The sequence below is a fragment of the Arvicanthis niloticus genome, chromosome 1, assembly GCF_011762505.2.
Source record: "Arvicanthis niloticus isolate mArvNil1 chromosome 1, mArvNil1.pat.X, whole genome shotgun sequence".
Taxonomy (NCBI): domain Eukaryota; kingdom Metazoa; phylum Chordata; class Mammalia; order Rodentia; family Muridae; genus Arvicanthis; species Arvicanthis niloticus.
In genome coordinates this window covers 76,232,009-76,247,916 of record NC_047658.1, presented here as the reverse complement: position 1 = coordinate 76,247,916, position 15,908 = coordinate 76,232,009, and the positions used below count along the sequence as shown (strand labels likewise).

General features: G+C 42.3%; 2 pseudogenes; both read right to left on the bottom strand.

Moving 5' to 3' along the window:
* Positions 1–1,359: 1,359 nt before the first annotated feature.
* Positions 1,360–2,285, bottom strand: LOC117716930 (olfactory receptor 5P1-like; annotated as a pseudogene).
* A 6,392-nt stretch (positions 2,286–8,677) lies between these two features.
* On the bottom strand, positions 8,678–11,107 carry LOC117715711 (SWI/SNF-related matrix-associated actin-dependent regulator of chromatin subfamily D member 1 pseudogene; annotated as a pseudogene).
* Between the last annotated feature and the right edge of the window lie 4,801 nt (positions 11,108–15,908).

The window sequence follows — 15,908 nt, the reverse complement described above, 5'->3', positions numbered from 1 at the left end:
GACTATCCTGTACCTCACTGGTACAAATTGGCATAATTATGCTCTAATTGTATTTTGAGAGAAAAGTTTCATTTTAACAGGAAGGGTGATGTGTAGGAGGAGCTAAGGTAGGAGGAGTACTGAGAGGAAGAAAAGGAGTAAGAAGAGGAGAAGAAGAAGGAGAGAAGAAGCTAGGTGATGAAAGAGAGAAAGAGGGGGGAGACAGGGAGGCAGATATTCATGTATCTCCGCCAGTCAAAGATAGTTGTTGTATCTAAGTTGGTCAGTGGGTTACACCTCTGACTGAACAATTCCAAACTTATAAAGCCTATGATTAACATTCTTTTTAAAAAATGTATAAATGCAAAAAGGAAAAAGGGGCATGGGATATGGGTTTCCTAAGGGGGGTGGGGGGAATGGGGATAGGGATGCCATCTGAAGTGTAAATAAAATATCTAATAAAAAAAATTCAATAAGAGAAAAAAAAGAAAAAGAAAAATAAATGAGGTAAATGGATTGGAAAAAAAAGCATAACATGCCTATTCAGAAACTTCTACTTCTGTGAATTTAATAAACCTTGCTTCTTTTCACCTGTGCTTACCAGCTCTCATTAAAAAAAATACTACATGTTACATTTAATAGTTAAATATGAGTAATTTCTATCTGGGTAGATTATGACTTCAAAATCTGATTACCTAAAAATAAAATAAATATAGTAATGGGAATAAATCAAGTTTTCCAAGACTTATACTTCTTCAAATGTTGGTGTAACATAGACTATCTTTGCACATAGTCTCTCCAAAGATTGACACAGTATAATATTGAGCAAGTCCTTAACAGTAAAAAAACATAGTGCAAGGATGATGGAATCAAAAGATTTGAATCCACACTGATTTGGAGAAACCCTTGGATCTCTGTAAGACCTTTCTCTTACTGAAATTTCTCATCTGTGAATTAGAGGAAAGTTTTAAAGTCAGGTCAATAGACTTATTGTGTAAATTAATTGTAAAAGAGTTTGTTAAAGCAGTTTCTCTGGTAAATGTTAATCTTATAAATACTTAAGAACATGAGTGTGATAATGTAACTACATCACTGAACCAGCTATTTATAAAATAAAACTAATGATATTCACCAAGTTGTTGTGTTTGTATATAGAATGAATTTAGAATATATCTGGCACACAGCAAGGGCCAATTATTGTTTGGTACATGATTTGTAAGACAATAATTTCTTGATATCTGCAGAAAATCCAAATTTAATATAAAATTTATTTTAAAGATTGCAAGATAGCATCCAAATAAACACAAGATTGAAAGTAACATTTAGAATAGAGAAATACAATGTTAAGTTATGCATCACAGATTCTTCAAAGAACAGATTCTATGGATATATTCTGATAGTTTCCTTCCCCAGGCCTTCTTTTACATTTCTGTTCCTCAAACTATAGATGAGGGGGTTCAACATGGGGATTACCACTGTTTAGAACAAAGATTCCACTCTGTTCTGCTTAGTTGAGTAGCTAGACTTGGCATCACATAAATCAAGGTAATGGTTCCATAGTAGAGAGTGACTGCAGTGAGGTGGGAGGTACAGGTGGAGAAGGCCCTGTGGTGGTCCTCAGTGTAATGCATCTTCAGGATGGTGATATGAATGTAGATGTAGGAGTCATCTGTGACAAACATTGTCCCTACAGTAGTGAATCCAGCAGAGATGGAGGGGTGATTCCAATAATGGAGACATCAGAGCATGAAAGTTTTAACAAAGGAGAGAAATCACAGAAGAAATGATCTAGGTGATTTGCTCTACATATGAACAGACTTAACAAACAACCAGAAAATGTCCATGCATTCATACAGCCACCCACATAGTATGCCCCAACTAAGAGGAGGCAGATTTGGGAAGACATATGTGTAGATTAGAGTAAGGGTGAGCAGATAGCTACATACCTGTTATAGGTCATAAAGCAGAAAGCATTCAGCTGTCCCAAAAGTCATAACAAAACAGAGTTGTGCTTCAGAGGCATGCACAGGGAGGGCTGTTCCATGTACAATGAATCCTATCAGCATTATAGGTGTAACTGATGTGGAATAGCCAATGTCCACAAAAACCAGATGGCTAAGAAACATGTACATGGAGGGTTGGAGCTCAGGAATGCTTCATACTAAATTTATTATGCTGATATTTCCTACTAAGGTGACAATGTATATTCCAAGAAAAACACAAAAAAAGATGACAGAGAGTGTAGGATCATCTGCTAGCCCTAAAAAGTTTAACTCTGTCACTGTAGTGTGGTTTCCAGGTTTCATCTCCTGTATGAATTGTCTCTGTGGAGGAAATTAATGAAACCATTTGTTTAATGTTCTCATTCTATATAATCCTTATCATATATAGTTACTCAGCAATTCTATCAGGTATTCTTTATAACAAAATGCACTTACCATTGTTCTTCAGTATTGTTGGTTTTAAGTCTGTGCATATCATGAGAATGATTGATCCTGACTCTCAGACATGCCATGTGATTTCTGTTGAAGAAGAGAACTTCTCCAGCCTTCTAATACAGGCATATCTGTTTCTTAAGGTTTAGATCAAGTTTAAGAGAGGTATTAGGACTGTCATTTTGCTCAATGATACACTAAAATTCAAAACATACCTTGCACCCAGTTTTCTCATACATCCTTCTCTTCAACCACTCTTTCTGTAATTTATACTTACAAAATAGCACCCCAAACACCCAGTCTGCTGTTTCTGTTTTTGAGAGATTTCCTGGTGTATATCAAAGTTAAGAATACATTTCTCTCCAAGATCTGTTCCTTGTAAACATTTAAATGCCATTAGCACATTTTCAGCAAACAACTTGATAGTAGCATTTTAACTTTACATGTTCATATAAAAATTGTTACATCATAATTTATTGTAAACAAGTTTTGAGAATGATATGATGGAACACTAAATTGACCTTAATCTCATGATATAATTTAATTACTGGGTGCTAATTTAAAGGAATGTTAATTAGTTTCTTTTGGATAATAACCTTTTGAATATTCCTTTTGGACACTCTCCTATACTTTATACTAGTAATATTGTACATAAAACAAGCCTTGTGAGAAAATAAGTTAAAGAATGATCAACTTAAATAATACTATTTTCAATTACTTTCTTAAGATAATAATTCAAAAGAAGTATGTCTGTGTTCAAAGATCATTTTATCCTGGTGACATGAAGTCATGTGTCGGACACGAGGTCTAATCTCCATTCAACCTACACCCTTCAGTCAAGTTGGGCACAGGTAGAGGGCATGATTAGCAGGCCTCAGGACCTAGAGATTTACATACTAATGAGGTACCTGAAGGCCAGAGGGTGGAGTCAATTAAGCATTCCTCCCCAGCCCCTCCCCCTCTTTCCCTCCCTATTTAACTCAGGTCTACCCTGGGTTTTGGGGGGATGCATCCAGACCCATCCACCATCCATCATGCCAATAAACCCATTTTGGAAACCTATGGACTTTCTCGTGTTTGGGGCTGCACAGTGAGGAATCTTGGAGCCACAGCAACCATGCCCAACTTCCAACCTGGAGTAACTCTCTGCAATTCCCAGGCACAATTACCTACAGCTGGCATAACCAACGTGGACCACGAACACCCATGCATCTACAAGAACCGTCCTGGCCAAGTCTGCTAATCGAGGCTTGGCGCCAGAGCTCCCCCTTCTCAGTGCGCACTGAATGCTCCCTGCCTCCATCCTGCCAGGCATCCAAAGACCCCCAGGTGGTGGCCAATCTCGGCACATGGACCTGTTGCCATGTGCCCCCACAGTCTCCATCCTGCTGCACACCCATCCCTGTAACGGCTGGGGCCCAGAACAGAGATACTGAGAGCCCTGTGCTCACCCCTGCTACCCTGAGACATTCACCTCTGACAAAAGACGGCTCAACCAATGTGGGACTCGATCACTCATGCAACCAAGCAAGTACAGTAACTATTCTTCTGCAGGGTGCTACCAGAGCCTCTTTCTTCTCCCTTCACCTATTGGGGGCCGACTTTTAGCAGAAAGCGGCTATCAGCTTTGCAGCCATCTTGAGCCATATACTCTGACATGTGACTTGGATTACAATAGCCTACAACAGCTGAGCACACTCCGATAATCTTGGTTTAGATACCTTGAGATTAAAGGTGCGTGAGATTAAAGGTGTGTGATTTAAGAGTATGACTTAGAAGTGTAGAGATCAGATTTAGAGACAAGACCTAAGGGCATGATTAAAGGTGTAACTTAGAGGCGTGGCTTAGAAGTAAGACATATAAAAGGCAGAGGCAGACAGTAGATAATCAGACATTAGGGAGACACAGAGGAGAGAATCAGACACATCAGACATTAGGGAGACACAGCAGAGAGAAGACAGGTAACAGGCACTTGGAAGAGAACTTGGAAGAAGTAACTTGGAACTTGGAGGGACTAGGAGCTAGGGACTAGGCACTAGGAACTCAAGACTTAGGACTTAGACTGAAGAATAAACGGGATTGAATTACACTCTGTCTGGTCTGCATTCTTCGAGTCTGTCCTCACTCTCGCTCTTGCTGAACCCTGACCCGCGGACCAGAGCGGCAGCTTGGGCTGGGATACAATGGCCGCCCAAACGTGGGTTGGCCCTGGCCTCAACATTTTGCTTGGGCCGTGACATTTTTTGGCAGCCCCAACGTGGGGCTAGTGTGAACCCCAACATTATTGGGCAGCCACTGTATCCCGGGAAGTTTTCTTCTATAATTTTGTTGAAGATATTTCTTGACCCTTTAAGTTGGGAATCTTCACGTTCTTCTATACCTATTATCCTTACGTTTGGTCTTCTCATTGTGTCCTGGATTTCCTGGATGTTTTGTGTTAAGAACTTTTTGCATTTTATGTTTTCTTTGACAGTGTGTCAATATTTTCAATGGTATCTTCTGCACCTGAGATTCTCTCTTCTATCTCTTGTATTCTGTTGGTGATGCTTGCATCTATGACTCCTGATTTCTTTTCTAGGTTTTCTATCTCCAGGGTAGTCTCCCTTTGTGATTTCTTGATTCTTTCTACTTCCATTTTTATGTCCTGGATGTTTTTTTTTTTCAATTCTTTCACCTGTTTTGTTGTGTTTTCTTGTAATTCTTTAAGGGATTTTGTGTTTCCTCTTTAAGGGACTCTACCTGTTTACCTGTGTTCTCAAATTCTTTGAGAGTGTTGTTTATATCCTACTTAAAGTCCTCTATCATCATTATTAGAAGTGATTTAAGACCTGAATTTTGCTTTCCCAGTGATATGGGGATTTCAGGACTTTCTAATGTGGGAGAACTAGGTTCTGATGATGCCAAGTATCCTGGGTTGCTGGTGCTTATGTTCTTGTGCTTATCTTTAGCCATGTGGATCTCCTTGGTGCTACCTGTGCTGTCTCTGCCTGGAGCCTTTCTTTCCTATTATCTTTCTTGTGTCAGAACTGTTTGGGATGAGTGTTGTTGCTGGAGTTAGAGCTGAGGCTCAAGATCTGCTCTGTGCTCAGTCCCAGACTGTAAGGAACTAGTGCTCCAGCCCAGAAGTGAATTCTTGGGTCCCTGTTGGTCCCAGTTACTTTCTGTTTGGGTCATGTGTTGCTGTCTCCTTACCTGAGATACTGCCCCGGTTAGAGCTCCTGGGAGCCCTGCTTCCTCTGGGTTCTGTGAGATTGGGTGCAGAGATGCCTCCCGGGATCTGCTCTGTGCGCAGGCCCAGACTGGAAGGAACCAGTAGTGAAGGCCAGGAGTGAATTCCTGGGTCCCAGTGGGTCCCAGTGACTCCCTGTTTGGGGCTAATGTTGCTGTCTCCTTACCTGAGATATTGCCTGAATTAGAGCTCCTGGGAACCTTGCTTCTTCTGGGTTTTGTGAGGTTGGATGCAGAGCTGATGCCTGGGATCTGCTCAGTGCTCAGGCCCAGACCCTTATTTTACTTTCATATCTTGAATTGTTTTCATCTTAGTTTCAATTAACTCTTTGTGTTTCCTCAGACATTAAGGAATTTTTCATATCTTCTTTAAAGTTCTTGAGCATATTGATAATTGTTGTTTTGAGATTTTATTTTGTACTTAATATAAAATACTTTTTCACAGCACCTATAACAGCAATGTTGCTGCTTCCTGGAGGAGACATATTGTTCTGGGTTGCATATGTTTATGCTGAAGTCTACACATTTAGAGTTAGGAAAATTGTGTTCATTGGTGTAGCTATTCTGTCTCAATTTTGTTCAGTGGATGGTCCCTTCTTTAGATGCTTTTGCCACAATTTGGGTCCCATTGAATTATAGCAATATATGGAATTACCTGATAAATGCATTCCTGGTAAATGGTAATTCACAAAGAAATAGAACTTGGCTAGAAGGGATGGGTGGGACCTAACCAAATGTGATGGCTGTGTGCTTTTAGGTAGAGAACTTTTCTGTGAGTTACATAGGAATTAGGGTGTAGTTACATAGGAATTAGGGTGGCCTAGAAAGAATGGTTGAAAAGGCTGATTGAAAATAAATATGAGAACACTGGGTCTACACCAAGAGGTCAAATTTTAAGGAGGTAAAAATGAGCTGGAAATGGGGTTCCAACCACCAAGCAACAACAGATCTAAAAGTACTCTGGAAATGGCAGAATGGAGAAGTAGAGGGAAGGCAGAGTGAGTCTACTTAGGTCTCAGCCATGTGTGGTATCTTTGAAGTACTTGGTAAAGAGTTGCCTTTGGTCCAATGATGTTGCAAAGGAATGAAGATGGACTAACTGAATGGCTGAAAGTAGTGGTAGGAAAAAAAGGGGGACTCTTGAGTGGATGCTATGGCTGAGTCCCAAAGTTGTGGAAGTGGGCTAGGAGGACAACAAGAATAATTTTATTTCCAGAAAGCTCACACCTTTGAGTGAAAACACCTTCAACTATACTATACTCTTAATTTACTCTTGCAAACTACAATGTTTAGAATGTTTTTTTGAATAATCCATAAAATATTTTCACCAAAAACTTAATGTACACCAAAAATCACTAATAGGTACCAGTAGATAACATGTATTTATATGTAATTTATAATTTCAGAGACCTGATAAATTATCAGTGGAATTTTAATGATTCAGGGTTAAATCCTATATGCCAAAATTTCTCATGAATACAACCTCATTTTACATTTGCAATTCTTTGTTGTTTGTCAATGTTAAGGCATAGACCCTGCTGAGAAATATTTTTCTTTTGCTTTAATACAGAGATATTTGAGATTTGAAGATTGGATACTTTTATGCATTAATCATCATTTGTTCACATTTACTCATTTCTATTGTCAGAAGTATTATGTTTACCATCTTAATCAAAACAAGAATCTGATTAGGTGTAATAGAAAATAAAATATTCTGTCATATATACCAGTCTTTTTTTTTTTTTCAGAAGTCTTTTATTAAAACAGGGTGACATCAGTAAGGAGACAGTACAAAAAAAATTTGGTCCATGAAAACAAAACAAAACAAACAATTGAGTTAATAAACAGTTATCAACAGGACACTGTGGGAGTGCTGAGTTTCCTCATCATGCTTCTAGCCAGAAGCCGAAGCCGGGCTGGGGCTCAGCTGACCCAGGCTTGTCCAGTGTCACTGTGGGGAGGACCTGCCAAGGGGAGGGGTGGATACAGGACACGGGGAGGACAGGGAGAAGACTGTTGTCCCCAGTACAGAACAGGCAGGGAAGGGTGCAGAACACTGCTCCCAGGAGCCTGAGATGGGGGTGGGGGAAGCAAGGGCTTTGTCTGTGGGTTCAGAGCCCATGCTCAACAGAATCCCCCTGTGCCCAGCTGTCTCCCACCCTGCAGTGTTGTCTGCGAGCCTGGGACATGCTAATTCCGGGTGACAAAACCTGGAAGAATCTGATGCTTCCCTGGAAGATGCAAGACCATCTGTCCCAAGGGGCCCAGATCACACTTCCTGCTGCTACCTGAGGGGTCTGAAGCTTTGAGGGCAGGGGTTGGGGAGTCACAAACCCATTTCAGACCTATTCTCCAGCCCTAGGTGCTTTTTACTCCTCAGTGCCCTAGAAGCCACCAGTGGGGTTCAACTGGGCAGACATGGGACAGGAAGACATGAATGGCCTAGGGCTTTACCCGTTTGATTTCAGGCCTGTTTCTCCATTTACTGGAAGGGGCATGGTGGAGTGAATGAACAAGCCACTCCTCTAACAACAGGAAGGAACAGTCTCTGCTGGGAATAACAAGGAAAGGCAAGATCCCCAACCCAGACACCATGGGCTAGGGCAGGTGTGGGGAAATCCTATCCCGGCAGCTGTGGGAGTATGTGGAGGGAGCAACAGTTCAAACACACTCCAATACTGACACGGACCCCAGTAAGGGGTTAGACAGCACTGAGACAGCAGGTTAAGTCCAGAGGGCAGGGACCAACCTGGGGCTCAGTGAAGCCCAAGAACCCGGGATCCTTAAGTGCTAGGGGGCAAGAAGTAAAGAAAACTGCTCCAACCTGTGGAGGAAAGGGAAGAAGTTGGGTTACCAGGAGGGCCGAGGTCGGCTAGCTTATAGACTGCCCTAGGCCTGAGACTTAGAGGGGGACAGCTCCCAAAACCTGGGTCTCCTGGCAAGGCAGGATCAGTGTAGCTGGTCTCCCTGAAGACCACCAGACCTCAGGAGACCCCACCACTTCAGAGACTCATTACCACTGTGGTTCTCTAACTTTATCTAGAGGTCCTATGTAGGAGAGGGAGGTAGAGGCACATGGGAGCTTGGTGGGGAGGAGCTGAGGTGGGAGGCTGGGGTGCAGGAAAGGATAACAGGTGATTGTAAGACAGAAGTGTGACACCCTCTTCATTTTGACACTCTCCTGGAGCCAACAGCATCTCCTGGAATGCCTCAATAAGACCAAGACAGGTACACTGAGGCAGGCAGCACAGGGCCCAAGGAATCGGTGCAGCCACACTAGGGCCGGAGAGGCCCTGTGTGTTTTGGATTCCCAGGGCTTGCTCTAACTCTTGCTGCCTCTGCTGCACCTTGGAGTAGAAGTATCAGCACACAGCCTCCTCAGCCCAGGGCTGGAAGTAGAACTCAGCACTGGTGCTCCTCTTCTGGGTTACCTACTACATCAGTCATCGTCTTGAGGTCCCGGCACTGGGACTGAAGCCAATCATTGATGAAACCCTGAGGGTCTTGGGCAAAGTCCAACATGAACTCTCACTGGGTCTTCAGCTGGTTGATAGTTTCTATTATCTCATGGATCTTGTTGTCTAGCATAGAGATCTCCTGCTGGCTGGCAGTGGACAGCAGGAAAGAGTTCATCTGGGTCTTCAAAGTGTCATCCACTTCCACGTCATTTGTCATAGCATGCTGTCTTTTTCTGATCATCTGGGTCAACACTGATGACGTGATTAATGATGATGGCCTCTGGTGGCATAAGCAAGGCATGGAGCCGCTGAGGGATCTCAAACTTCATCCGCTGAGATTCAAAGATCCGATGGAGGTACTTGTCACAGATAACAAACTCTCGCTCGTGAGGGTCCTGGAGTTTATGTGTTTTAATATCTTGCCACAGTGCTTGGATCACTGGACGTGTCTGAGTATGGATGCCCAAGAGCGGAGCCAGTAGAGGGTCTAATTTAAACTGGGGGGACTGGTAATCCAGCATCGGCAGGACCGTACACCACACATTCACATCTCCTGGTCACTTCACCTGGAAGTCATCGGTCTCCTGGGTAGTTGTTGAGAACTGCACTAGCCCCACGTTCGGGCGGCCAAAAAATGTTGAGGCCCGCACTAGTCCCACGTTCGGGTGCCAAAAAATGTCTCGGCCCGAGTTCAAGTGTTGAGGCCCCGGGCTGCCCCGCGTTTGGTGGCCACTGTATCCCGGCCCAGTCCGTGGGTCGGGGTTCAGCAAGAGAGAGAGTGAGGACGGTCGTGAGGAATGGAGACCAGACAGAGTGTGTTTCAATCCTATTTATTCTTCAGTCTCTCTTCTTCTCTCCAAGTCCCAAGTCCTAAATTCATAGTCCCTAGTTCCTAGTCCCTAGTGCCTCCAAGTTCAAAGTTAGTTCTTCCAAGTTCTCTTCCAAGTGCCTGCTTCTCTGTCTTCTCTCTGCTATGTCTGATTCTCTGCTGTCTGCCTCTGCCTTTTATCTGTGATCTCTACACTTCTAAGTCACTCTTAAATTACACACCTTTAATCTCACACACCTTTAATCTTACACACCCAAGGTATCTAAACCAAGATTATCGGAGTGTGCTCAGCTGTTGTAGGCTATTGTAATCCAAGTCTCATGTCAGGGTATATAGCTCAAGATGGCTGCAAAACTGATAGCTGCTTTCTGCTAAAAGTTGGCCCCCAACAGGTAGTGGCAGTCCTGTGCCATTCTACCAGATGGTTGTCTGGTCCATAGAGGTCTTTGTCCAGTTCAATCACAAAGGACTTAAAAAAGGAAGAAAACTTTCTCTTTTGCTTGGTGGCATCATATTTGGACAAGGCTGAGTCCTCCAGGAGTGGCCCTCTACCCGGAGCTCCCAGGAAGCCACTGTCCCTTCCCCATCCTCGGCATCCAACTTGGCCGGATAGAACGTGTTAGAAATGAAAATTCGCAGCTTCCGTTTTTGCTTGATGGGACATTTCAAGGCCTCCTGGATATCTAGTCGTTTCCTCCTAATAGTCTGGTCCAGTTTCCTTTCAAAAGCCAAGAGATCCATGTAGGCCCGTGATTCTGGTACCAATTCCCGAATCCTCTGAGGTAGAATTTTATCAGCCATCTTTTTCTTTGCATTGTGATTTCGATTTTGGACTGCCTGCTGCTGGACCTGCTGGATCTGTTGAGGCGCAGGTCTCTTGCAGGACTGGTCCATCCCTGACTGGGCCAGGCCAGGTCGGACTGAAGGGTTCCTCCCATAGCCAGGAGGTCCCATGGAAGGTCCCTGAGGTGTCATTCAGCTACCTGGCAACATACCTGAACTCAGATAGGCCTCCCCAGGCATCGGAGAGCGGTACAGCCCTTAACCCAGCGCAGGGCCTATTTGCACGGGAGGCCGGGAGTTCTGCCCGGGGCCCAGAGAAGCCGCCACGCCTGCTCCTCCTGAGGCTCCTGCACCACGCTCAGAGCCACAGACTGGAAACCCGCCTGGGCTGCCATTTTCCCGGAGCTGCCACTGCAGCTGCACCTATACCAGTCTTTCAGGGTTCCATTGTCAGTGACAAAGCTGGCACCTGAACCCAGCCCTGAGTGGCTTCAAGATTTATGGTCAATTTGATTAACATATTAAACTCCTGCCACAATAATGACCATATTAGCTCTGATAATATATATATATATATATATATATATATATATATATATATATATATGTGTGTGTGTGTGTGTGTGTGTGTGTGTGTGTGTGTGTGTATGTATGTATATGTATATACTCAAAGAATTAATGAAAATATTATAATATATATCATGAAATATATGTTAATATATTATAATATTTTCATTAATTCTTTGAGAATTTCATGCAATGTATTCTGATCATATTCAACCCAATTACTCCCCATAGTTCCTCCCATATAAATTCATCTGGATAAAGATAAAGAACACATTGGAAGTTTGAGCTGAATGCATGTTATTCATAATGTGGCTTCTCATTATAGAAGAAATTCATAAGTGATATCTTTAAGTTTGTCCATTAAAAATGAAAATGTGACAAGATTTATACATACATATATGACATGAAGATAGAAATGTTTTTTTCTGTAGGATGCTGAAGGAGTATAGTGGTTTCCAGAGTGACTGGTGAGACATGTAGATGCTAGCACAAAGAATGATGCTAACCTGTGAGCTTGCTGAGTGCCCTGACAATGGTGACTGGAAAGCTGAATTGGACATATGTTCCTGACCCACTGTTGCTTGCCTGTATCCCAGATGAGAAAAGCTACCTTGCCTCAAGCTTTTAGACCTCGTGGGAAAGAATCAAAAAGAGAAGTTATAATGACCTTTGCATTTTTTAAAAATGTGACCAGTTATTCAGATTCAATCATGGACTGGTATAGAAACCAATCCAATATTGGAAATAACCATCTTCATTTGAAAATGCTGGATCTGGACATTTTCAGAGACATATTTTGAAGTTAGCTGCTGTTCCCTAGGGTGTTATGTTAGTGAGAGATAAAGTTGGGACAGGATCTGAATTTCAAACAAATGTTAGTACATGTGTTAGGGCTCTTTTAATTGTCAAGTTAAAATGACGTTTGTTTCTTCTACAGTATTTATTGTAAGTTGTATTGATTGTATACTTTCTAATTGTATTAGTGTGTTGAAACCTGGCACATCAGTTATGGGAATCTATTATCCCGCTTTTGTCTTATTGCCCTGAGTATTACAGAACCTTAGTTTTCTGAAAAAAGGTTGCAAGTACTAGAAGAAGTTAGTTAGGCTTTAAGCAGAAACAAGAGGGTAGTGAGCTTGATTATCGATAATATAACCAGCTTTAATTACATTAATTGCTAGCACCACTGCTTCTGCAATTGCTTTGATACAGGAAGTTAAGACAGTTACTTGTGTTAATCATTTAGCAAGCTCCTCCAGTCTGAGGCCTGCGGGTGAGTGCACCCCGGATTCCGCCAGACACATTCTGGGGGATCCATAGAACCCATAGCCAGCGCTAGCACGCCCCTTCTGCCGCTCGCCCCTCCTCCAGTCTGAGGCCTGTGGGTGAGTGCACCCCAGATTCCGCCAGACACATTCTGGGGGATCCATAGAACCCATAGCCAGTGCTAGCACGCCCCTTCCGCCGCTCGCCCCTCCTCTGGTCTGAGGCCTGCAGGTGAGTGCACCCTGGATTCTGCCAGACACATTCTGGGGGATCCATAGAACCCATAGCCAGCGCTAGCACGCTCCTTCTGCAGCTCGCCCCTCCTCCGGTCTGAGGCCTGCGGGTGAGTGCACCCCGGATTCCGCCAGACATATTCTGGGGAATCCACAGATCCCACAACCAGCTTTAGGTAGGAAAACCCACATACTACCCTGAGCTCATAGCTGAGCGCCCTGAGTGCTCAGAATCCAGCAGATACCCCTCCCCGCCCCCTCCCCTGCAACCCTGCCAGCTAGCACCCCCCTTATGCCCATCTCCCGGGTCTGAATCCCGGACCAGACCTCTACCAGGTCTGCAGTTGTGTGGACCCCAGATACTGCCTGAGACATACTGGAAGGTCCACTCAACCCAGAGCCACAGAGGAACAACTGAACTCAGAGTGTCAGACAACATATCCTGAGATATCCAAGAGGAGACACTGCACCCAGAACAGCAGACATCTAGCTGGACTGCTACCTTGGAGGCACCATATCCTGAGGCATCCTAGAGATACCACTGTAATCAGGACAGCTGGAAAAAAATCACAGAGACATCTGGACTCCTAGAAGACCAAACACAAGCGAGACAACTGGAAAGACAGGCTTCAATCAGAGACAGAAGTACAGGTAGCACTAGAATTAACCAGATGGCAAAAGGCAGGCACAAGAACTTAAGCAACAGAAACCAAAGTTACATGGCATCATCAGAACCCAGTTCTCCCATCATAGCAAGCCCTGAACACCCCATCACACCAGAAAAGCAGGATTCAGAATTAAAATCACTTCTCATGATGATGATAGAGGACTTTAAGAAAGACATAAATAACACTCTCAAAGAACAGATAGAAACCCTTAAAGAGGAAACACAAAAATCCCTTAAGGAATTGCAAGAAAATGCAACCAAACAGGAGAAGGAATTAAACAAAACCATGCAGGATCTAAAAATGGAAGTAGAAACAATAAAGAAATCACAAAGGGAGAACACCCTGGAGATAGAAAACTTAAAAAAAACGATCAGGAGTCATAGACACAAGTATTATCAACAGAATACAAGAGATGGAAGAGAGAATCTCATGTGCAGAAGATACCATGGAAAACATTGACATAACTGTCAAAGAAAATGCAAAATACAAAAAGCTACTAACCCAAAATATACAAGAAATCCAAGACACAATAAGAAGGCCAAACCTAAGGATAATAGGAATAGATGAGGGGGAAGACTCCCAACTTAAAGGACCAGTAAATATCCTCAACAAAATTATAGAGGAAAACTTCCCTAACCTAAAGAAAGAGATGTCCATAAATATACAAGAAGCCTACAGAACTCCAAATAGTTTAGACCAGAAAAGAAATACTTCCTGCCACATAATAGTCAAAACATCAAATGTACAAAACAAAGAAAAAATACTAAAAGCAGTAAGGGAAAAAGGCAAAGTAACATATAAAGGCAGACCTATAAGAATTACACCAGACTTCTCACCAGAGACTATAAAGGCCAGAAGATCCTGGTCTGTATCATACAGACCCTAAGAGAACACAAATGCCAGCCCAGACTACTATACCCAGCAAAACTGTCAATCATTATTGATGGAGAAACCAAAATATTCCATGACAAATCCAAATTTACACAGTATCTCAACACAAACCCAGCACTTCAAAGGATAATTGGTGGAAAACTCCATCACAAGGAGGGAAACTACAACCTAGAAAAAGCAGGAAAGTAATCTTCTAAAAACCGTAAAAGAAGGTAGCTACACACACATATCTCCACTGCCAATAACAAAAATAACAGGAAACAACACTCATTTTTCCTTAATATCTCTTAATATCAATGGACTCAATTCTCCAATAAAAAGACATAGACTATCAGACTGGATACGTAAACAGGACCCAACATTTTGCTGCATTCAGGAAACGCACCTCTGTGGAAAGGACAGACACGACCTCAGAGTAAAAGGTTGGAAAACAATCTTCCAAGCAAATGGTCCCAAGAAACAAGCTGGAGTAGTGATTCTAATATCAAATAAATCAGTTTTCAACCAGAAGTAATCAAAAAAGATAAAGAAGGACACTTCATATTCATGAAAGGAAAAATGTACCAAGAGGAACTTGCAATTCTCAACATCTATGCCCCAAATGTAAGGGCACCCACATACATAAAAGACACTTTACTAAAACTTAAAGCATACATTGCACCCTACACAATAATAGTGGGAGATTTCAACACCCCACTCTCAGCTATGGACAGATCATGGAAACAGAAACTAAATCGAGACACAATGAAACTAACAGAAGTTATGAACCAATTGAACTTAACTGACATCTATAGAACATTTCATCCTAAAACAAAAGAATATACCTTCTCCTCAGCACCTCATGGTACCTTCTCTAAAATAGACCATATAATTGGTCACAAAACAGGCCTCAACAGATACAAAAAGATTGAAATAATCCCCAGTACCTTATCAGACCACCATGGATTAAGACTTGTCTTTGACATGGACAAAAACAACAGAAAACCGACATACACTTGGCAACTGAACAATGATAACTTGGTCAAGGAAGAAATTAAGAAAGAAATTAAAGACTTTTTAGATTTAAATGAAAATGAGGACACATCATATCAAAACATGTGGGACTCATTGAAAGCAGTACTAAGAGGAAAAATCATAGCTCTAAGTGCTCACAAAAAGAAAGTGGAAAGAGCATACATTAACAACTTGACAGCAAACCTGAAAGCATTAGAACAAAAAGAAGCTAGTATACCCAAGAGGAGTAGATGGCAGGAAATAATCAAACTCAGGGCTGAAATCAACCAAGTCGAAACAAAAAGAACTATACAAAATATCAACAAAACCAGGAGCTGGTTCTTGGAGAAAATCAACAAGATAGACAAACCCTTAGCCAGACTAACCAAAGGGCACAGAGACAACATTCAGATTAATAAAATCAGAACTGAAAAGGGAGACATAACAACAGAAAGAGAGGAAATTAAAAAAATGATCAGATCCTAGTACAAAGGCCTATACTCAACAAAATTGGAAAATCTGGAGGAAATGGACAATTTTCTAGATAGATACCAGGTACCAAAGTTAAACGAGGAGCA